We start from the raw sequence: 23,362 nt of genomic DNA on the forward strand, positions 1-23,362 counted from the left end.
CATATTTTTGGTGGACACCGTATAAGTGTACTGCTTCGATCGCCCTGCTAACGGCACGGGGACCCTTCACACTCTATTATAATCTAACGCTATGTCCACTTGGATGGTAAATTATGCAATTTTCTGGTGGTTTGGAGGGAATTTCTTAAACATATGTTATCTAGAACAAAAGACATAAATCTCTCCTATGGTCTCATCTTACATTGTAACAGGCAACAGACGCAGACGTCATCAGCACGTAGAATGATGGATGCGTTACTGCGCCTTCTCCCTGCTGACTGACTCTTCCGTACCAGATTACAGAAACATACACAGCAGGACAATAAGGGCATCGTCTTAGCCTACAGTACAGTACTAATCTGCATGAAAACACGTAAACAGAAAAGACAGCAGCAAAAGTAAATAAATGAATAAACTTCAGCACAACTTGGTCTCCTCTGCTTTTTTTTTATTTTAAAGTGTTTAAGGTGCTTTGATTAACCAAACAGTTCTCGGGATTCTCTTGTGCTAGTAAAGTATTAGAAAATTAAATTTGTTTTTCCATGTAACCAGTATTCTGATGTCTGTGATTTTTCAAATCTATTCTACAGTCCTACATAGGGGGATATCCTGTTAGTGGTGATAGCCGGCATTTAACTACTGAAAGAGTCGCTTATTGCCGGCATGTGCTCTTCAGTTTTTCAACCGATTGTGGCAGATACAGCTTAATTCCACATGAGGATCATGTGGAAAATCCAGACCAGGTTTTGGAGCAGCAGCAGCAGCAGGAAAATTAGATCCAATCCAGGTTTCCTAACTCCTTTGATTGGGGTTGGGCCGATTAGCTTTCTGTTATCAGTGTTTCCAGGGCAGGAGGTCATTGTTCCTGATGGTGGAACAGCTGCCCAGGTGATAGGCCAGAGTGTGGGCTACAGTAGGGACCAGTGGAACATACTCAGGAGTTTGTACTATGCTGTCACCATCCTTGCCTATGCTGTTTACCTGGTATGCTGTTAACCTGCTACAAAACAAAGACCAAGACTTCATTGTATGTGATTCCTTGTCACGCTATCCTATTTGAAAATGGTAAAAAAGGGGTGACCTGCTATGTGTTTACCACCGAAAAGGGCAGCATGCACCTCCAAAAATGGCAAAATAACATAGGATAACAGTATATAAGCATATATATATATATATATATATATATATATATATATATATATATATATTAGAGGATATCCAGACCCTAGGTCAGTGATGGCTAACCTTGACACTTCAGCTGTTGTTGAACTACACATCCCAGCATGCCCTACATCAGTTTTAGCATGGCCAAATAGTAAAACTGATGCAGGGCATGCTGGGATGTGTAGTTCAACAACAGCTGGAGTGTCAAGGTTAGCCATCACTGACCTAGGTCGACCATGCCTAGGTCGAAATTCATTAGGTTGACACCCTATGGCCAACAGTCAGTAGGTCGACACCATTGAATTCTCAACATACTAATGGTCGACAGGGTCTAAAGGTCGCCACAAGCTTTAGGTCTACCATGGGATGGTCAACAGTCACAAGGTCAATGCTGTGTCTTGCAGTTTGGTGCATCGGATTATGTCACTGATCTTATTAGTACAGGTAGCCGGACATGTGACCAAGCCCAGGGAGGCCCGAGTAAGTTCATTTCCAGGAATCCAGGTAGACGGTTGGCCAGCTGGCCAGCGCCTGTATTAACAATTGCTAATAGGCACGCCATGCTTACAGCCTCTCAGAACCTTGGTGCCCCTCACAAGGTCAAGGCGCTTGACCCCTCCCCATTCCCCCACCCCCATCACCTGCCCTGACTTTACTACAGGAGCCCCCATGTACAATAACTGCATTTTGTACCATGATACCTGATACTTATTATTTCATTTGTTATTCTGGCCGTATCTGGATCCCAAATTCAAGTAAAAAAAAAAAAAAAAAAATCAGGCCTATACCAGGAAAACCGTCACTCGAGAAACCTACTGTATGTATGGTACCATCAAACATTACACCCATAGGAGCAGTCTTTGTTCTGGAAACAGCAGTGTACGCTACACTAAAGTACTGCACTTATGGGAATTCCATTCCTACCAACATTACCTCAACAGCCTCTTTTGTGCATGCAATTTTTTTTTATTTTTGAATTTATAGCTGGGTCAGGCTGGTGCTCATCGCCACAGGAGGGAACAGCTGTGAGATACAATGCTTCTTTGTAGCATGAGAATGAGATATGCGAGTGGAAAAAATAATACTAGCCGTGTATATTAATGATTGAGGGAGCGCCAACGCTCCTTTACGCATGGAAAGCGCCACCTCATTATAGTACAGGAACAGTGGGAGACACAGGCAGACACACTGAGTACAGTCCTTGTATCTACGACACAGAAACAGCAGCTAGGCACATCACTGGGAGGAACGGTGATAAATAAAAGATAATATACCATCAACAACCATTAAATTATCATGATCAAGTAATAACAACAATGCAAAATCACGTCATTTATCAAAAGATTTACACTAGAACAGAGCTTCATCTTTCCATTATTAAAGCGTATCTGTCACCTACAAACAGTAAAAGTATGTAACTAATTATCTGTTAGGCTTAGATCTCTAAAGATAAGAATCAGTGGGGTGTAGGTGTCTTGTGAGGTCAGTTTCCCCATAGACTGTTGCTATAGTAGTTAGTGTTAGCCATACCCTCACACACCGCACCTCAGACACAGGTTATTGCTGGGTTGGTGACATGTTGACCCTGGTTGAGGTGCAGTGTGAAACCACCAAAGCTTATAACCTGGGCCAACCAATCCGGGAATTCGACCCGGGGTATAAGAAGAGTTAATGGGGGGCACAGGTTTAGTGACTGATTCTGGTTGGCTCGCTAAGCAGCAGTACTTTGTGTTACAGGCAATGTTCCCCCACAGCCTGCGTATGGTGGATGTTTATGTTAAACATCCATTCGCAGCCCATGTGTACGAACATAACGTGTGATATGGGGGCATTCACAGGGCGGCGTCTGGAGACCATGGATATAACCATTATCTCATGCAGGGACAGAGTGTGCAGGAAAGCTCTGTCCCTGTGAATGCTCTCCGCAGCGCTATCGATATTGCCACCGCTACTACTGCTGCTAGGCAACCCCTCTCCCATTCCGACTTCCCCTGCTCTGCGACCCTCCACCGCTGTTTATACTCACCTACACCAAGGACCAGTGATCGGTGCTCCAGGAGGAATGCTGAAAACACCCCTTATCACATTATTTTAGTTAAAAAAAAAAACTAATAAATCTGCCCCTTATTGTGATTTCTTTAAAAGTGATCTAACAACAACAAAATATTTAAATCAGGCTTGCCTACCCTCCCGGAATTGCCGGGAGGCTCCAGAAAATCGGGTCCTCCTCCCGGCCCCCCAGGAAGGTGGGCAATCCTCCCGCATTGCCCAGGCAGCCCCCCACAGCCCCCTTCATTGCTGCACAAAATACCGGTTTTCGTGGGTCCGCGGTGAGGGATGGGGCTAAAATGACATGAATCGCGTCATTTTAGCAGACCCACGAATTGCATTGTTTGATGACCATGGGGGTGGGGCTTGATGACATCTGTCCCGCCCCGCCCCCCTGACATGCTAATATCGGGTCTCCTCTCTGGGCTTCTCCCAGAGAGGAGTACACAAAAGTCAATTTAAATAATAGTGTAATTGATATAAAATAAAGATAAAGACACATACAGTACGTGTTATAAGTACTGCGTAGGAAGTGGTTTCACTGAAAACTAAATAACAGACAAAGCAGTAACCCTATACGCAGGAAATGTGGGTGTTGACATGCAAATGTCTTATCATTTTTGTCTCTTTTCATATTGAGTGCATTCCCAAGAGGCCCCGGCAATCTGCTTTGTATACAGGCTTTGAAGCATCGCCCCAGGTAAATTTGAAAAGCTAAAACCCAAACTCTTATGGGGCTATTTCAGTTTCCTTAGCTGTCATGAGCACAAGATGTGCTTTCTCCAATGACATATTCTTTGAGCTATCTGCTGAGAGCTCAGGACATCGGATCCTGCAGGAAGCGGGAAAAACTCACTACATATAAATTATACAACTATTGCTGCAATCTAAGATGTATCTATTATGGTGGCAGCCAAACTTGCCTACTTTTGAAAACTAGTTTCAGGGAGATTTATAGTTGGTAATAGAATTTTGCAAAGCACCCTATTGAGGGGGCGTGTCATGCTCCACCCAAAGGGCGTGTCTTGTTTCATATATGGAGAGATTGTGAAAAGAGATTGTGACCGTGGCACCTACAGGCGTGGGTGTGTACTGCTACATCTGATACATCTGAGAGGAATCTTTTAAAATGACTTATACTGTATCCAAATGTAGATGATCCCAAAGCAGTTATTAAGAGCTACTGTACTTGGTAAAGTGCTGGGAAATGGGAAATGTATCTATCTCTCATTCCTTTTTCCCCCAAAAATGTAACAGTGTAATGTGGGCTAGGTGACATGAGGGAGATTGCTAGACTAATGAGGGAGAGAGGGATATTGCTGCTATGTCAGGGAGTCTCTCCTGCAGAATGCAGGAGGGGAGGTAACTATGATGTAACAGTGGAATGTGGGTTAGGTGAAATGAGGGAGATCGCTAGACTAATGAGGGAGAGAGGGAGATTGCTGCTATTTCAGGGAGTCTCCTGCAGAATGCAGGAGGGTAGGCTACTATGTCCTGGATACTTCGAACACACTTCCAAACCTCTACTGCCCAGACAATCCAGGATGGACACAGACGCACTTGATGATTTGTATTTTTAAATGCACATTTATTTATGCCTCTAACATTGGGGCTAATTCAGATCCCGAATGATCTGCATCCTGATGCGCAAAGTACCAACGCGTTCAGATCAGAGGAGTATGTGCTGTGCTCCCCCAATCAGGGCTCAGCACACCGTCCTCTGAAACCCTCCCTTGTGAATGTCTCACCATAGTGCTTGCTGTAAGTGATGTCACTTTGAAGTTGATGATGATAATTGTTGTATATTTGTTTGCATGTATCAGCGTCTTATCATCAGCATATTTTGTTATGGCAGGCATAATAATAAATATTTCATTAGCATTAATGACATTGGCCAGTCCAAACATGTGCATAACTCTGTCACCTGGAGAAGACCCAGCAGTGCATGTAAGGCTTACCTGAAGCCGAACAGGCTGCACTGTGACCCCATCGCCAGCAATGGGGACCGTACAAAATCTACTGATTTACAGAGCGATACGGTGATAAATGGTGGTAATCTCAATTTATACCTGTTTCATACTTATTTCTACTCTCCAGGAGATGTCTGCTCATCTGCAGTTTGAAGGGTGTGGATGGATCCTGACATCATTAAGCCCCGCCCCATCACAGACAAGGCTACAATTCACGGGTCTACAAGGAACTAAGGGGCGGGGCTAAAAAGACACAAATTGATTCCATTTGCGCTATTTTCACCCACCTCTCCCTAGACAGCTGCAACCGCCAGTATTTGATCGATGGAGAAGTGGGATGTGGGGCTGTCTGCGGGCATACGGGAGGCTTGTATACATTTTCAGATTGCTGGGATGGCCATCTGATATTTGGGAGCCTCCTGGTCGTTAATGGTTGGTAGGCGAGTATGACCTGTTGTTAAATAGTGACAGCAGGGGTGTAGAAAGCTGTGGCAGACCTAGGTAATTTGGGTGGGTTGTGGCCTAATTGTGGTGTGACCACACAACTGTATGGGTCATAGTGGTCAACACTATGAAGGTCGACAGTCCTTAAGCCGACACATGTAATAGGTTTACATAGCTAAGTGCGACAGGGTCGGAAAGGATGACGCAAGCATTAGGTCGACAATGTGAAGTTTGACAGTGAAATGTTGACATGCGTTTTTCACGGTTTTTTTGTCCCGAATTTCGACGTAAGTCGACCAGTTGACCGCATCTCCGCACATAGCTCTCTGCGCTCGTCAAGCTATTATATTCTCCCTTCACACCCTAGTGGATGGATGAAATACCACCTGTTGGCACAAAAAAACGTGAAAAACTCATGTCGACATTTTGACTGTCGACTTACCCACTGTCAACCTAATGATTGTGTCAACTTCCGACCTTGTTGACTTTAGCCACGTCAACCTATTTAATGTGTCGACATATGCCAAGTCGACCTTTAGTGTTTGACCTAATGTATGTGCACCGAGCGACCGTACCCCCACTGAGTGTAGATGACATTTAAAGCAAAAAGATGCCTGTTTGCAATTGACTTTCTCCAAGTCCTATCTCTAAGTGGTTGCTTGAGTCGCAATGCGGAGCTTGTGACAGATTTAGCAGGAAAGCCACAAGATGGCCGAGACTTTTTTTGGAGATTAAAAGACGTACACAATTAATGTCAGCATAGACCCGGCGTAGGGAAGGCATTGGAGCCCTTTTAACATTTAAAGTAACAAATCAATAGAAGCTGTTGAACATCGCTGGAAGCACCATTGAAGAGAAGAGAGGCACTTTAATAGCAATCCATGGCGGCTGTGCCCCAGTTTTGGTAAGTGTCCCCCTGTGTTTTGTCAGACTTTACTAATAAATATTACATAAATGATTTTAGCAAGTGAAAGGAAACATAATCCTCCAGTAGCGGAGATGACATTTTCTTCACAAGCCAAAGATTTCAAAAGCAGACAACGCTCTGATGCTTCAATCGGACTTGTCAACATGAATTACCGTTTCCGAATCAATATTACCTATATGTTTGCTGTTTGTATTGCACTTTAGTGCTCGTTCCATTCATATTTTGTATCTGTTATTCTATTAACGCATCTTGTATATCTGTGACCAGTGGTGGTTTTACCTTTGAGCCACGATCGAGGACATTACTGTGGCTGAGCAACTGTTTCGTCCGACTGCAAAACACATAACAGATTATATCACCTCGGCCATCAGGATGGATCATACGCCTGGCCTGCAGCAACCGGAGGTCTTTTTCATAGGAAGAAGCAATGTGGGAAGTCCTCTTTGATAAAGTCCTTATTCGCCCTGATACCAGACCTTGAAGTGCGAGTCTCCAAAACTCCGGGTCATACTAAAATAATTAACTTAATAATTAACAAAGTGGGACTTCACGCTGGTGGATATGCCTGGTTACGGCTACTGATCACCTGGAGACTTAGAGATGGTGGAAGCGTAAATCCAGGAGAGATGCAATTTGAAAAGGACGTTTCTACTGGTGGACGTTTCTATCGGAATCCAGAAAACGGATTTGATTGCGGTGGAGATGTGTGAAGAATTTGGGATTCCTTATGTTCTGCTTACAGAGTTACTGAAAATGTTGTGGTTCATAAGGACTCAGGGGCAGATTTATTAAGCTTGGAGAAGAGATAAACTGGAGATAAAGCGGATAAAAGGTAAAAGGAGATAAAGCACCAGCCAATCAGCTGTGTTTGAAAAAGACAGTTGGGAGTTGATTGGCTAGTGCTTTATCTCCTTTTACCTTTTCTCCGCTTTATCTCCAGTTTATCTCTTCTCCAAGCTTAATAAATCTGCCCCTCAGACACAAGGCTGCTACCACCAGCCCTTTCTTAGTCAGCTCTCTGCATTTCTCAGGCGTTCACCTTCTCCGATGTTTCATCGCTCATAGAACAGGAAAATTCCACAATAAATTATTATCCGCGGCTGTGAAGAGGAGAAGTCTGTCCCATCAGCAGAGACATTTCAGGAACTACGTATTGTTAGCATAAAAGTACATTCACCATGCACAGTAATGTCTATTATGGCAGATGGCAGGCTGGATGGGAATCAGACCGGACCAATTCAGCTTGCTGCGTGCTCTACAAGACACTACAAAGGGATGGAGATGGGACCTTTGTGGGGTAATGTGACAGATCATTTGTAGTATCATAGGTACTGTAACACATCCTAGTGCACCAACTGGTCTGCTGGACATCCCAGAACTACCTGTACTACACCCAAGACTCGTTTCCAAGGACTGAACACCAGTAAGGATTCTTCACTCAAAATAAAATTGTGTGTTAAATGTTGTATTACAAACATTGTAAGAGGCTTCTGCCAAATTAAAAACATTACATTGGTTTAAAGCGGGAAAAAAAACATTTATCAATCTGTCTGTCTGTCTGTCTGCACTTTCCTGTGGATCGCATCGTATGCAAATCGTATGCAAATAGTGTATGTGATTTGCATACGATCCGCTGGGAAGTGCCGCCGTGAAACTACACAAGTACCCTATCATCTATACTGCATCTCTTTTATCCATTCATTCATCCATCCATTGGATAGGGGTCCAGTTTTCTGGATATCGCCTTCCCTGTTATACAGTAGTCTTGTCATGTCTGTTAGCCAACTAGCCTAATAACCTGTAGTGCTGCGCAGACATGTTGTCATAGGTCTGATCTATGGGTTATTATCAAGGGCCCCAACAGGTCGTCCAGGCCCCAGTAAAACGAAGGAGAGGAGGCATGGCCACGCCCCTGTGAAAAGAAAAAACATCGCTTTTTGCGGGCGCTGGTGCAGTGGCGTAACTCCCGGAGGCAATGGAGACATTTGCCGCCGGGCGTTAGCCACTAGGGGGGGCACAGAGAGAGGAGCATGGTGCACTCGCATAAAAGAAAAAGAAAACAAAACTACAGCTCCTAGCAGACCTTGCTGCAGGAAGCTCAGGGCTGCTGGGAGCTTAATTTTAGTTTCAGTTTCTGCAATCTAGCTGCAGTTAGTGCACTGTGCTGTGCAGCAGTTGCACCTTCCTTGCAGCCACATAAGAGGGAACGAGTGGCTCCGGAGCAGCAGTCCGAAAAGGGGGCGTGGCTACACGGCACTGGACTGGACTGTACACACAGTCATTGCCAGCCAGGCCCTGCAGCAGCAGCAGCATGGTGAGTGTGACTGTGTGTGTGTGTTTAACTGTTATATCCAGTATGTAATTATCTGTGTGTGGGTGTGTGTGTATATGTGTACCTATTATGTACAGTATGTATTTATCTGTCTGTCTGTGTATGTGTGTGTAACTATTATGTACAGTGTGTGTGTGTGTGTGTGTGTGTGTGTGTGTAACTATTATATACAGTATGTATTTGTGTCTGTGTGTGTAACTATAATATACTGTATGCATTTATCTGTGTGTAATTATTATACTGTTGAAATGTGTGCATGGGTGAATAGGTGTGTGAATATATGTATGCATAAGTGTAGGTATGTATAAGTGTGTGACAGTATGACTATATATGCATGTGTATAGGTGTGTGATACGTCGCCTGCCAAATGTCGGTCCGATCGCCCCCCCTTGCATGCCATGTCCCTTCTCATGGGCTGCAAATGGATGTTTAACATAAACATCCATTCGCAGGCTACGTGGAAACACCCACATGATTCAATGGTCGCCGACCATTCAATGATGTGGAACGTGCACGCAGATCGTGACTCTCAGTTCACTTAGATATGCGTGCACACTCAAGAGGAACTTGGCAGGCTGCTGACATCCGGTGATGTCAGCTGTCCACCCCTGGCACCCACGTCACGGGCCAATTACCATGGGAACACCCATAAAATGCTGGGTGCGAATATACGCAGCCACCCCTGCCCGCAGTTTTGGGTGCCTGCGCTTGGCGAATAGTGTGGCGATACACATGCGCCAGCGCATACACACATTGATTCCTCATGCGAACACACTGCGGATGTGAACAAATTAGAATGACCCCCTTTATGTAGGTATATGTGTGAGTATGGGTTATTTTTTCTTTATCTGCAGCCCAAATAAATGGGTACATTTATGCAAATAATGTGAGATGTGCCAGGAGGCGTGTTTTATCAGTAAGCAGTCTGTGTGCATGGATGTTTATAAGTGTACAGTATGTGTGTATTTATTTAGTTACAGAAGTGTGTTATGTGGTGTGCAGTGCTGCATGTGTGTTTTTAGTGAAACAGGTTTGTGGATGTTAAGTGACAGAGATGTGTGTGTCTGTTAAGTGTAGAGTGAGTGCGCATGTTTGAGTGAAACAGGTGTGTGTTTGTGTTAAGTAACAGAGAAAGTGGAGGACTTCGGAAGGCCACCAAGACACATGAACGAACAACCCGTGTCGTTTATGTGATTTTTTTTTTACATATTAAACAGCCAACCCGCATATCACCTCACACAGAAGCAGGCCGTATACCACTCTTGGAGGGAGCCAGGACACATACTGGAAGCTGCAACACCTCCGTGGGACATTGGGCAACCCCCCATGAAGACTCCCATTCTTACAGGGATCCAGTGACACAGAGAAGGTAATGTTGATCTGTATGCTGCTCCCTGCACACTTCTATCAATGCACTCTCTTCTTTCCCTTTTTCGCACACTTCCTTCCCCCATCTCTAACTTTCTCCCTATTTTTTCCACACTCAATCCCACTCCCTCTCTCTTTTCTCCCTCTTTCTCACACTCATTCTCCCCTCAACCTCCCCTCTATTCTTCCCCTTTCTCACACTTACCCTCCCCTCCCTTACTCTCACCCTTCTCTCCTTTTCTCACCCCTATCTCTCTTATCTACCTTATTCACTCCCCCCACTTCTCTCAATATCTCTAATCCCCCTTTCTTCTCCACCTCTCACACACTCACTCTTCTGCTCTTATCCCCCTCTCTCACTCCTCTCTCTCAAACTCTCTCTCCTCTTCACCCTCTCACCCATCTCCTCTCTCTTTAACCCCTCTGTCTTGATTCCCGCTCACACTCTCTCCCCCCTTTCTCTCAACTCTGTCTCTTCACGCTCTCTCACACCCCTTTCTACGCTCAGCCCTCACCCTCTCTATCTCTCACACACTCTCCCCTCTCTCACAACCCCCCCCCCACTTCTCACACTTACTTTTACCTTTTCTCCCCTCTCTCACACTCCCCCACTCTCTCACTTTTCACCACTGCTTCTCCTCATCATGCCTTCAGAGGCCAAGAAATAGTTGTGAGGCCATACCCATTGTTTTGCGGGACAGAGGTGTGTATGTGTCTGTATTAGGGGGGGGGGGGGGCATCAACATTTATCTTGCCTCCGGGCAATTGGTATGAACTTACGCCACTGCGCTGGTGGGGGTGCGGGTGTGATCGCACCCTGGTGCAGCGGAGCGCTGCCTCTCTCCTCAGCTCAGCCTACAGCACTGAGCAGCGTTTGCTGAGCTGGAGAGAGAGGCTGTGCTGTAGCGACAGCCTGTCCTCTCTCTCCCGCTGTCCGGCTCTGCAACAGGTGAGAGGGACCGGGGCCCCCGGGTGAAAAAATATCTGCTATCCCCTCTTGGCGCCACTGGATATTATAGACCCTTACCTTGTTAGAGAGTGAGACATAGGAGGTTATTCTGGTTTACTTGCAAAGGCAAATTCTCTCTCTAATGGAAAAATCCATATGCACTGCAGGGGGGGGGGGGGCAGACATATTAAGTGCTGAGAGAGTTAGATTTGGGTGGGGTTTGTACTAGAAACTGATATCGATATTGCAGTGTAAAAATAGCCAGTATTTACTCTACACAGAAACAATATAACACCCAAGGGCGTAACTACCATAGGTGCAAGGGTTGTAGCTGCTGTGGGGCACAGAGCTGAAGGGCGACCATCGGAGGATGGGGAGGTTCCCACAGATGGAGGAGGTGTTCACATGAAACATCCACTCACGGTCCATTCGATCGGCGTCTTACCGCATTCGGACGGTGTGAGCGATCCGTACGGTAGGCGGGGCTAAGAACACTCGGTTCCTGTCCGAAATACGAATCCGTCCGATTCAACTAGAATAAGGGCCATAGTTTTGTCCATTAGAGAGGGAATTTGCCTTTGCAAATTAACCAGAATAGCCCCCCATACTGTACTTACCTACAATTATTATATTTCCTGTAGAAGCCTGAAGAAGAGACTTTGCTTACCAGGGCTGGGTAAATCTCCTCATCCTGCCTATTTCACTGGGCAACTGGTGGGAGTGTGGAGAACTACCCAAAAAATCTACCCTGGCACTTGGGGGACAGTAGGCACGTAAGTTGCAAGAGAGACTGTATTTTATTTAAAGGTGGAAAAGCAATCGTCTGTTTTTATTATTAACCCCTTCCCGACATTTGACGTATATATACGTCATGGCCGGGTACTTCCCGACACATGACGTATATATACGTCATGACTTCAAAGTGCCACTGCGTCTCGAGACGCAGTGACAGAGGGACGATGTCTGCTGTCCCTGACAGCAGACATGTCCCTGCATGCCCAGGGGGGGCGGCGTTGCCGCCCCCCCGTCGGCGATCGCTGTGATTGGCTGTTCAATGTAAACAGCCATTCGCAGCGTTTTCCTGTGTTACCGGCGAATCAGACGCTCGGTAACACAGGTGCCAATCACCGCCGGGTGTGAGGGGACATGAGGGGGTCATCGGTGACGACGACACCTCACCCCACCTGCCCCCAAGGCTGTGATTGGTCCGTCGGACCGACGGACCAATCACAGCCAAGGCGCGCCATTTAAACTAACTGTGACTGCGCTGCAGACGCCATTCCGGTCTGGAATTGCGTGCAGAGCGGTCACCGGCCACTCTGTCGTGATATACATACCTGAACCTTGCCTGATACTTACCTGCATAGGCGAATCTAGGGGGTGGTCCGGGGGTGCACAGGACCACCCATTAGCCCATTTTGTAGCTGAGGGAAGGGGCTTTCCAACGAGCCCAGCCCCGTGTCTCTAGCCCCCTGGGAACCGGAGATACGGCCAGGCAAAGCTGGAACGTTTTCCCTATAGAATAAGATGGGACCCACTAATTCCAACCCCCACCCAGTTCAATGGCTGCCAGTTCCCCCTTCGGCATCACTGAAGCTCGAGGTTGATCTCAGTCGAACCCCAATCGCTGGGCCTTCAATCCGATACCAGGCTGGATCCATATGGGTTAATTGGTTCCAGGGATATTGAGGTTAAACCGTTTTTTTTTTTTTTTTCATTTCTTAAATGTAATTTCATGACTATTTATTTATGTTTTTTGAGGGCAGATTTCTCTGGAACCAAACAGCCCAGTTTCACGGGACCAAAATCATTCAAAACCAACTCAAAAGTTCTTCAATATGATACTGGTCTCATGGAAATGGGTCAGTTGGTTCCGAAGATATAGGTGGTTGGTTAAAGGGGGGTAGGGAGAGGGGAGTGGTTGTCTCTCCCCCTCACACCAGAAAATGCAGGGACTAGGCTGGTGTATAAGGGGTCAGCCTGGGAATGTCCCTGCATGATCCTGGGACCATATTCCCGGGAAAATCCCTGCATTTTCTATTGTAAAAGAGATATTATTTCAAACAGCCGTGACCTGCAATGCTCTGAATACAGCCGGGCAGCCCCCTGCTCTCTGCCCAGCTGTCAATGACTGTCACCCCTGCAGTTTCCGCTCCAATTCTTCTCCACGCTTTCACCTCAGCCCGCCCCCCCTTTAATCATGTGCGGCATCATGTGTAATGGGTACTATGGTGTGTGGCATCATGTGTAATGGGTACTATGGTGTGCGGCATCATCTGTAATGGGTACTATGGTGTGCGGCATCATGTGTAATGGGTACTATGGTGTGCGGCATCATGTGTAATGGGTACTATGGTGTGCGGCATCATGTGTAATGGGTACTATGGTGCCATCAAGCAATAACCCCCTAGCAATGAGCACGTAGGTAAGCAGCACTTATGTGGCAAATATGTAATGGGCATTACGGTTTGTTATTTAGTATGTAATGGGCATCATGATGTGTGGCACAATGTGTAATGGGCATTATGGTGTGTGGCCTTATGTGTAATTAAATTACGGCGTGTGGCTTTATGTGTAATGGGCATTACTGTGTATGGTCTAAAGTGTAATACCACACCCCTTTTTGTGATGCCACGCCTCCTTCCCATGAGGCCACGCCACTTTTTGCCGCGCGGCTACGCCGCGCAAAGGTTCCCCTACTGTTATGTCTACATCTGGGACCACCTATTACCATAATTCTAGATTCGCCTATGCTTACCTGATCACCGCTGATCACCGCTGGTAGCGTGCTGCCAGCAGTTGGATGCTTCCTGGATATTGTGACTTCCTGTGTCCTGCTGCTGCAGTGTCATAGAGTCACAGATCGTGAGAGATAGTGACAGAGAGTGATAGAGAGTGATAGAGAGTGATAGAGAGTGCTATATTTTGTGTCTGCTGCACCCCTTTTGTGCTGATCAGTATATCTGTGCTGATCAGCAACTTTTTTTTTTTTTTTTTTTATATATATACCTGTCAGTTGCACCAAAGGTTGTGCTGCCTGTGCAACTGACTGCTGCCCCCCCTTTTGTGCTGATCAGTTTAAATTAATTAACTGATCAGCAACTTTTTGGGGGTCCAGGTTTTTTTTTATATATATACCCTGTCAGGTTGCACCCACAGTTGTCTGCCTGCTGATCTCACTGCTAATCAGTGTCGCATCACTGCATCACTGATCTGCAGTTTTTTTTTTTGGGGGGGGGGGGGATTGCAGTGGGGTTTTGTTTTTACACCCACGTTGCTTTTGTGGGTGCTTTTGTGGGTGTCCTGTGGCCGCTGATCAGTGACGTACATCACTGAACAGCATTTTTGGCACAGGGTTGATATCATTTTTTTTTCTGCAGTTTTTTTAAATTGTTTTTTTTTGGGAGAGTGCTGTGGTATTTTTTTTTTTAAATTGTTTTTACACCTGTTGCCTTTGAGCGCTGTTCAGTGACGGACGTTACTGACCAACATCTGTGCTCAATTTTTGGCGCAGGACCTTTTTTTTTTTTTTTTTAACCCCTTCAATTTTTTTTTTTTTATTGGGATCAAATTCCTGTATAAAGTATTTTTTTTTCTGCACTACATACACACTACACACTACATACCCCCCGTGTTGAAATAAAGTTTGTACCCCCCCAACACTATACACGTGTTGAAACATTACACTTACAGAAACACAAAAATAAAAATGGCATCCCAAATGTCATCCCAGTCATCCAGAAGAATGTATTCAGCGGAGGAGGCATATGCCATGCTTGCCTCTGACTCTGACACAGCCAGTGATGCAAGCGGGGAATTTGAAGGATTCGTCTTAAGCTCCTCTTCCTCCTCTAGTGATGCGGGACCCCCTCAAAGACGCCCCCATAGAGCAGCTGAGACCCCCCCCCCAAATGATTGATCCCATATGGACCCCACCACCAGACAATTTTGAGCCCCAGGTTCCTGAGTTTTTGGCCATCCCAGGAATCCAATTTGATTCAACAGGTCTCAGAGAAATTGACTTTTTCAAATAATTTTTCTCTGATGATTTTATAAATTTAATGGTGGACCAAAGTAATTTATATGCCCAGCAGTTTATTGCTCAAAACCCCACGTCATCATTTGCTAGGTGGACCCCTGTAGATGCAGTAGAGATGATGACGTTTTGGGGTCTGGTGTTACATATGGGCATAGTAAAAAAGCCAGAAATTAGGCAATATTGGAGTACAGATGTTCTGTACAGCACCCCACTTTACCGTATGGCCATGACTCGTTTTGAGATAATCCTTACATTTTTACATTACACCGATAATGCACAGTGCCCACCCAGAGATGATCCCACCTTTGACCGGCTATTCAAAGTCAGGCCGGTCATTGATCATTTCAGTGCCAAATTTGCAGAGATGTACATCCCTGAAAAATTTATTTGTATCGACGAGTCCCTTATACATTTTAAAGGAAGGGTTAAATTCCGCCAGTACCTTCCCAGTAAGAGGGCAAGGTATGGCATAAAAATGTATAAACTGTGTGAAAGCACCTCAGGGTACACCCACAGGTTTAGGGTATATGAAGGGAAGGATTCAAGAATTGAACCGCCAGAATGCCCCCCCTCCCTCGTAGGTGTTAGTGGAAAAATTGTCTGGGATTTAGTGCACCCCTTCCTGGATAAAGGTTATCACCTCTATGTGGATAACTTTTACACTAGCATCCCCCTGTTTAAGGCCCTTGGTTCAAGAGGTACAGCAGCTTGCGGTACTGTGCGCAAGAACCAAAGAGGCCTCCCAAAAACGCACATTGCCCAAGTACTGAGAAGGGGTGAAAAGCAGGGCACAATCCACCGAAAATATGTTGTTGGTCAAATGAAATGTACACTATACCCCTAGATGAATTCCCTGAGGGGTGTAGTTTGCAAAATGGGGTCACTTGGGGGGGGGGGTTCCACTGTATTGGTGCTTCGGGGGTCTTGCTAATGCGACATAGCACCCACCAACATTCCACCAGAATCTGTGCTGCAAAATCCAAATATCACTCCTTCCCTTCTGAGTCCTGCCATTTTTTGGTCACACATGAGGCATTGTCGTACTCGGGAGAAATTGGGGCACAGATTTTGGGGTGCTTTGTCTCCTTCATTCCTTGTGAAAATGAAAAATCTGGAGCCAGAACTGCATTTTTGTGTAAAAAATGTAATTTTTCATTTGCACAGCCCAGTTGTTTCAAAATTGGTGAAACCCCTGGGGGTTTGAAATGTACACTATACCCCTAGATGAATTCCCTGAGGGGTGTAGTTTGCAAAATGGGGTCACTTGTGGGGGGGTTCCACTGTATTGGTGCTTCGGGGGTCTTGCTAATGCGACATAGCACCCACCAACATTCCACCAGAATCTGAGCTGCAAAATCCAAAAATCACTCCTTCCCTTCTGAGTCCTGCCATGCACCCAAATGGTATTTTTTGGTCACATGTGAGGCATTGCCGTACTCGGGAGAAATTGGGGCACAGATTTTGGGGTGCTTTGTCTCCTTCATTCCTTGTGAAAATGAAAAATTTGGAGCCAGAACTGCATTTTTGTGTAAAAAATGTAATTTTTCATTTGCACAGCCCAGTTGTATCAAAATTGGTGAAACCCCTGGGGGTTTGAAATGTACACTATACCCCTAGATGAATTCCTTGAGGGGTGTAGTTTGCAAAATGGGGTCACTTGTGGGGGGGTTCCACTGTATTGGTGCTTCGGGGGTCTTGCTAATGCGACATAGCACCCACCAACATTCCACCAGAATCTGAGCTGCAAAATCCAAAAATCACTCCTTCCCTTCTGAGTCCTGCCATGCACCCAAATGGTATTTTTTGGTCACATGTGAGGCATTGCCGTACTCGGGAGAAATTGGGGCACAGATTTTGGGGTGCTTTGTCTCCTTCATTCCTTGTGAAAATGACAAATTTGGAGCCAGAACTGCATTTTTGTGTAAAAAATGTAATTTTTCATTTGCACAGCCCAGTTGTATCAAAATTGGTGAAACCCCTGGGGGTTTGAAATGTACACTATACCCCTAGATGAATTCCCTGAGGGGTGTAGTTTGCAAAATGGGGTCACTTGTGGGGGGGTTCCACTGTATTGGTGCTTCGGGGGTCTTGCTAATGCGACATAGCAGCCACCAACATTCCACCAGAATCTGAGCTGCAAAATCCAAAAATCACTCCTTCCCTTCTGAGTCCTGCCATGCACCCAAATGGTATTTTTTGGTCACATGTGAGGCATTGTCGTACTCGGGAGAAATTGGGGCACAGATTTTGGGGTGCTTTGTCTACTTCATTCCTTTTGAAAATGACAAATTTGGAGCCAGAACTGCATTTTTGTGTAAAAAATGTAATTTTTCATTTGCACAGCCCAGTTGTATCAAAATTGGTGAAACCCCTGGGGGTTTGAAATGTACACTATACCCCTAGATGAATTCCCTGAGGGGTGTAGTTTGCAAAATGGGGTCACTTGTGGGGGGGTTCCACTGTATTGGTGCTTCGGGGGTCTTGCTAATGCGACATAGCACCCACCAACATTCCACCAGAATCTAAGCTGTAAAATCCAAAAATCACTCCTTCCCTTCTGAGTCCTGCCATGCACCCAAATGGTATTTTTTGGTCACATGTGAGGCATTGCCGTACTCGGGAGAAATTGGGGCACAGATTTTGGGGTGCTTTGTCTCCTTCATTCCTTGTGAAAATGAAAAATTTGGAGCCAGAACTGCATTTTTGTGTAAAAAAATTAATTTTTCATTTTCACTGCCCAGTTGTACCACAATTGGTGAAACCCCTGGGGGTTTAAAATGTACACTATACCCCTAGATGAATTCCCTGAGGGGTGTAGTTTGCAAAATGGGGTCACTTGTGGGGGGGGTTCCACTGTATTGGTGCTTCGGGGGTCTTGCTAATGTGACATAGCACCCACCAACATTCCACCAGAATCTGAGCTGCAAAATCCAAAAATCACTCCTTCCCTTCTGAGTCCTGCCATGCACCCAAATGGTATTTTTTGGTCACATGTGAGGCATTGCCGTACTCGGGAGAAATTGGGGCACAGATTTTGAGGTGCTTTGTCTCCTTCATTCCTTGTGAAAATGAAAAATTTGGAGCCAGAACTGGATTTTTGTGTAAAAAAAATAATTTTTTATTTTCACTGCCCAGTTGTACCACAATTGGTGAAACCCCTGGGGGTTTGAAATGTACACTATACCCCTAGATGAATTCCCTGAGGGGTGTAGTTTGCAAAATGGGGTCACTTGTGGGGGGTTCCTAACTTTTAGCATCTTATGGTGCCTAGAAACCTACATGGTGCCTAAAAAATAATCTCATAAAAAGGAGGCTCCAAAATCAAGTAGGTGCTCCTTCTATTATGAAGCCTGTGGTTTGGTCAACGTGCACACTAGGGCCACATATAGGATATTTATGAAAACAAAAGAATTGGGGGAATCAATTTTTAGTCACATTTCTCTAGTAAAATCTACTGTGTTCCTTAGAAAAATGTATTAAAATTGCAAATCTGCAAAAAAAATGACATTTTGAAATTTCACCTACACTTTGTTTTAATTCCTGTGAAACACCTAAAGGGTTAACAAACTTCCAAAATGCTGTTTTGAATACTGTGAGGGGTGCAGTTTTTGAAATGGCATCATTTATGGGGGTGTCTCACATACAAGTCCCTCAAAGTCACATCAGAACTGAACTGGTCCCTAAAAAAATCAGTGTTTGAAATTTTCTTGAAAATTTGAGAATTTGCTATTCATATTTTAAGCCTCCTAGTGTCCAAAAAAATTAAAAGGATGTTGAAATAATGATGGAAACATAAAGTAGACATATGGTCTATGTTAGTTATTAACTATTTTGAGTGGTATGATTATTTGTCTCACAAGCAGAAAATTTAACATTTTGAAAATTGCTAAATTTTCCATTTTTTTACGACATTTTGGTATTTTTCACAAAAAAACACAGACTGTATCGACCCAAATTTACCACTAACTTGAAGTACAATGTGTCACGAGAAAACAATCTCAAAATCACTGGGATAAGTAAAAGCAAAAAAAAGTTATCCCCACTTAAGTGATACCTGTCAGATTTGAAAAAAAGGGTTCTGTCAGGAAGGCAAAAACAGGCTGCGGCGGGAAGGGGTTAAAGTTCATGATTTTTGTTCTATAACATAGCAAAAAGGTATGTTCTAACAGTTTGTGTTACCTGTAAATAATGTATTTATCCCTCTCGTTCTGACCGTTCCAGGTCCATCTACTTTTTTTTTTTTTAGTAAACGGCTGAAAAAAACAAAACAAATGGTTAACCCTTTGAGCGCCAAGTGAATTTGTCAAAACAGGTGTGAAAATTGCCAAGCAAACATTTTTTGGTACTTGTTTCCTAGCACGGCCACATATCTTATGGATCGTGTACCTTTAGTTAAGGTACACGATCCATACGATGGACCCGATTTCCTTTGAAATCAGGTCCATTTGGCCGGCTAGGACAAAATATCGGGGGCATCGCGTCGGTCGGGACCGTTAACAATGGTCCCGACGCGACCGACGCAATGCCCGCGATTTCCCCATAGGGTTCAATGTTAAAAAATATTTTAACATTGAAATCGTGTCGGGAAAGTTAAAATATCGGGGGCATCGCGTCGGTCGGGACCATTAACATAGGTCCTGACGCGATGCCCCCGATTTTTACATAGGCTTCAATGTTAAAAGATTTTTTAACATTGAAATCCTGAAAAAATGTGAAAAATGTGAAATGGGCCAATATGACCCATTTCACATTTTAGATGTCCCCGTCGTCACCCCACGATAGACGCCAACCCGAAGCGTGGCGAGCGCAGCGAGCCCGCGAGGGGCGGCGGTGCGCGTCCTCCGACCTTTTCATTCCCCTACTATCCACGTCGGCGTGGAGTTGAGAATAGAATAGTGTGGCGAGCGCAGCGAGCCACCGAGCCCGAAGCGTGGCGAGCGCAGTGAGCCCCGCGAGGGGACGCGGATACCTTCACAGTTATACGCGTCCCCTCGCGGGCTTTACAGGTGTCCGTGGCGACGCGGACACCTGTGAAGTCCGCGAAGGGACGCGTTTACCTGTGAAGGTATCCGGCTGCGCTCGCCACGCTTCGGGCTCGGTGGCTCGCTGCGCTCGCCACACTATTCTATTCTCAACTCCACGCCGACGTGGATAGTAGGGGAATGAAAAGGTCGGAGGACGCGCACCGCCGCCCCTCGCGGGCTCGCTACGCTCGCCACGCTTCGGGTTGGCGTCTATCGTGGGGTGGGGTGTACGCCGTGACATTTGGGGGGGGGGTTGGGAATATTTTATTTATTAATATTTTGAACATCTCTCACGGAGATGTTGGGGCTCAAAGGGTTAAAATACAGTGCAATGGCCGCTCTCGGTCAGGGCGAGATGCACTATGCCTTATAAATTGATAACATCGAGAGCGATGAACCACCAACCAATCAGCAGCTGTCAGCTTTAAAACACAGCCTGTGACATGACAGTTAGGACCTGATTGGCTGGTGGTTTATCCCTCTCCATTATATCACTTTCCAAGCTTAGAACATCTGTCTCTCAATGAGATTAGGGAGGAGATTAAATATGGGCAGTTTCGGTTTCACAGCTACTTTATGGAAATACTTCCACTTGGAAGCCTAAAAAGTTAATATTTCCTGACATTTTAAACCAATGCATTTCCAGCGGGTTTGGTTAGCACTAAACGCTTTCACATTGTGTTTAGGGGTGTGCGAATTGATACACCATGTCATCTGATCAGACAAGGGAGAACCGCTGCTTGTATATTGGACTCCCTCTCCACAGACGACTCATTCCTTTAACGCTTCGCCTGGGCTGATCTAATAGAAGGTGACACACTGCCGTCTGCGAGTTTTATCTTTTCCAGCATGACGCTGAGGCCTAGTAGGAAGGCTCCAGTCTGATTGTGTTTTTGACCTGTGATCTTCTCGCTAGTTCACTTCCATTATCCCCACCGATGTGTCTCTGCATTGATGTTATTCTCTGTGAAGAGAATGGCTTTGTAGCTCAGAAACCAGATGGAGTTAGTGATTCTCCTGCTATAATTGTCAGATCACAGAGCCCTCCGAACATTCACTTTACAGAGAATCAAGCACTAACTAACATCAATTCAGTCCTTGTGCCTTCAAGATGACAGTGCATTGCCTGAGTTGCATGGTGATGTGTGTATATTACTATGGCAGAGTACTGCGCTCATTCAAACAATACTGTATATGATAAAGTAGCAGAAGTCAGCAACATTGCATCAAGCCACAATGCCGGTGTTGGACTTACAGTACATCAATATGAATTTTCCTATTATGCATACACACACACAAAAAATGCAAGTGCTTGTGTTCCTTTAGAGTATTTTGTGTCTATATGCCAAATGTCAACATTCATTGTGTTGACAATTTCAGTATTTATTTTCAACATGTCCAGAAAGTAGAAAGAGGACATGTCAACATCCACAATTTCAGAACTCATGGGCCCTACACACATAGCTTTGCTAGGTCGGCCTCTTGCCCACACACAAGCTGACAGTGCGAGTGTTCTCTGGGGAAGAACAAGGGCGGCCAGCGAGATTGATGGTCACTGACCAATAATCTCGGCCAGCATCTCGTGGGGATGTGCATTGCTGTCATATAACCCCTAAACACACACACCGTAGTAGGGGCATTTTCAGAGGGACTTTGCCAAAGTAAGCTTGGCATGTATGTAGGGGGTATAACATTTGTCCTAAAACCAATCTTAACCCTAATTGTAATGTAACTTACCTTATCCCTACCCTTAGCCACTCCCTAACTGCAGCCTTACTTTATCCGTACCCTTAGCCGCACCCTAACTGCAGCCTTACCTTATCCCTACCCTTAGCCACTCCCTAACTGCAGCCTTACTTTATCCGTACCCTTAGACACCCCCTACCTGCAGCCTTACCTTAACCCTAACCTTAGACACACCTTAACTGAAGCCTTACCTTATCCCGATCCTTAGCCGCACCCTAACTGCAGCCTTACCTTATCCATAACCTTAGCCAGACCCTAACTGCAGCCTTACCATAACCCTAACCTTAGCCACACCCTAACTGCAGCCTTGCCTTAACCCTAACCTTAGCGACACCCTAACTACAGCCTTACCTTAACCCTAACCTTAGCTACACCCTAACTGCAGCCTTACCTTAACCCTAACCTTATCCACACCCTAACTGCAGCCTTACCATAACCCTAACCTTAGCCACAACCAAACTGCGTTCCAAATACCAGAACTGACGTACCGTGACGTAACCAACCCGGAAGTTAGCGGCTGTACAGACGGAGACGGTAAATGTCAGCTGTTTCCGCGTAACTCCAGATTGACAGACCTATAAATAAAGAGGAGAAGACCTGCCACAATTACACAAACCTTGAGAAAGACCCGTTGGTTCAAGGGTCGAAACGCGTTGGCGGAGTACTGTTGGCAGCATCCCAGACAGAGGAGGATTCAAGGAGCAACCAGAGGGAGTGTCTGATCCCCAGCCCTGTTACCCGGGACCGGACTGGTGAATATCTGACTGAACGCTTTTGAACTGATTAACACCCAGTTCTGATCCACCTCTTGGTAATTTGTACCTATTACCCCTACTAGTCTGGATTCTTTTTTTACGATTGTTTATGTATTGTATTGTGTTTCGTGATTTTACTTGTACATGTTAATAAACAGGCTTCACTATTATAAGCCCTTCTCTGTTTACATGTACTGAAGCACTTTACCCATCAGAGGAATATACTGGATGCAGGTGAAACATCACTATATGGAAGTATTATTTTGATTCCCCCATACTGCACTTTCTATTAGACCCACTCACCCTGGGCTCATTGGGCGCTGTTTGAGATTGGTATACCCCTATTTCTCTACTATTGTGCTATTTGAAGGACTTTGGGATTTTCCTTCTATACCCATTTCTGTAGCGACCATATAGCGCAGAACCTTAAAAATTAACATCTGCTTTTATGTACACCCAAACTGCAGCCTTACCTTAACCCTTACCTTAGCCACACCCTAACTGCAGCCGTACCATAACCCTAACATTAGCCCCACCCTAACTGCAGCCTTGCCTTAACCCTAACCTTAGCGACACCCTAACTGCAGCCTTACC

General features: G+C 45.3%; 1 pseudogene; it reads left to right on the top strand.

Annotated features, from left to right (window-relative positions):
* The first annotated feature begins 6,626 nt into the window (after positions 1-6,626).
* Positions 6,627-22,791, top strand: LOC146021172 (GTP-binding protein 8-like; annotated as a pseudogene).
* Positions 22,792-23,362: the final 571 nt, after the last annotated feature.

This window comes from Crinia signifera, chromosome 7, assembly GCF_055691185.1.
Source record: "Crinia signifera chromosome 7, ASM5569118v1, whole genome shotgun sequence".
NCBI lineage: Eukaryota > Metazoa > Chordata > Amphibia > Anura > Myobatrachidae > Crinia > Crinia signifera.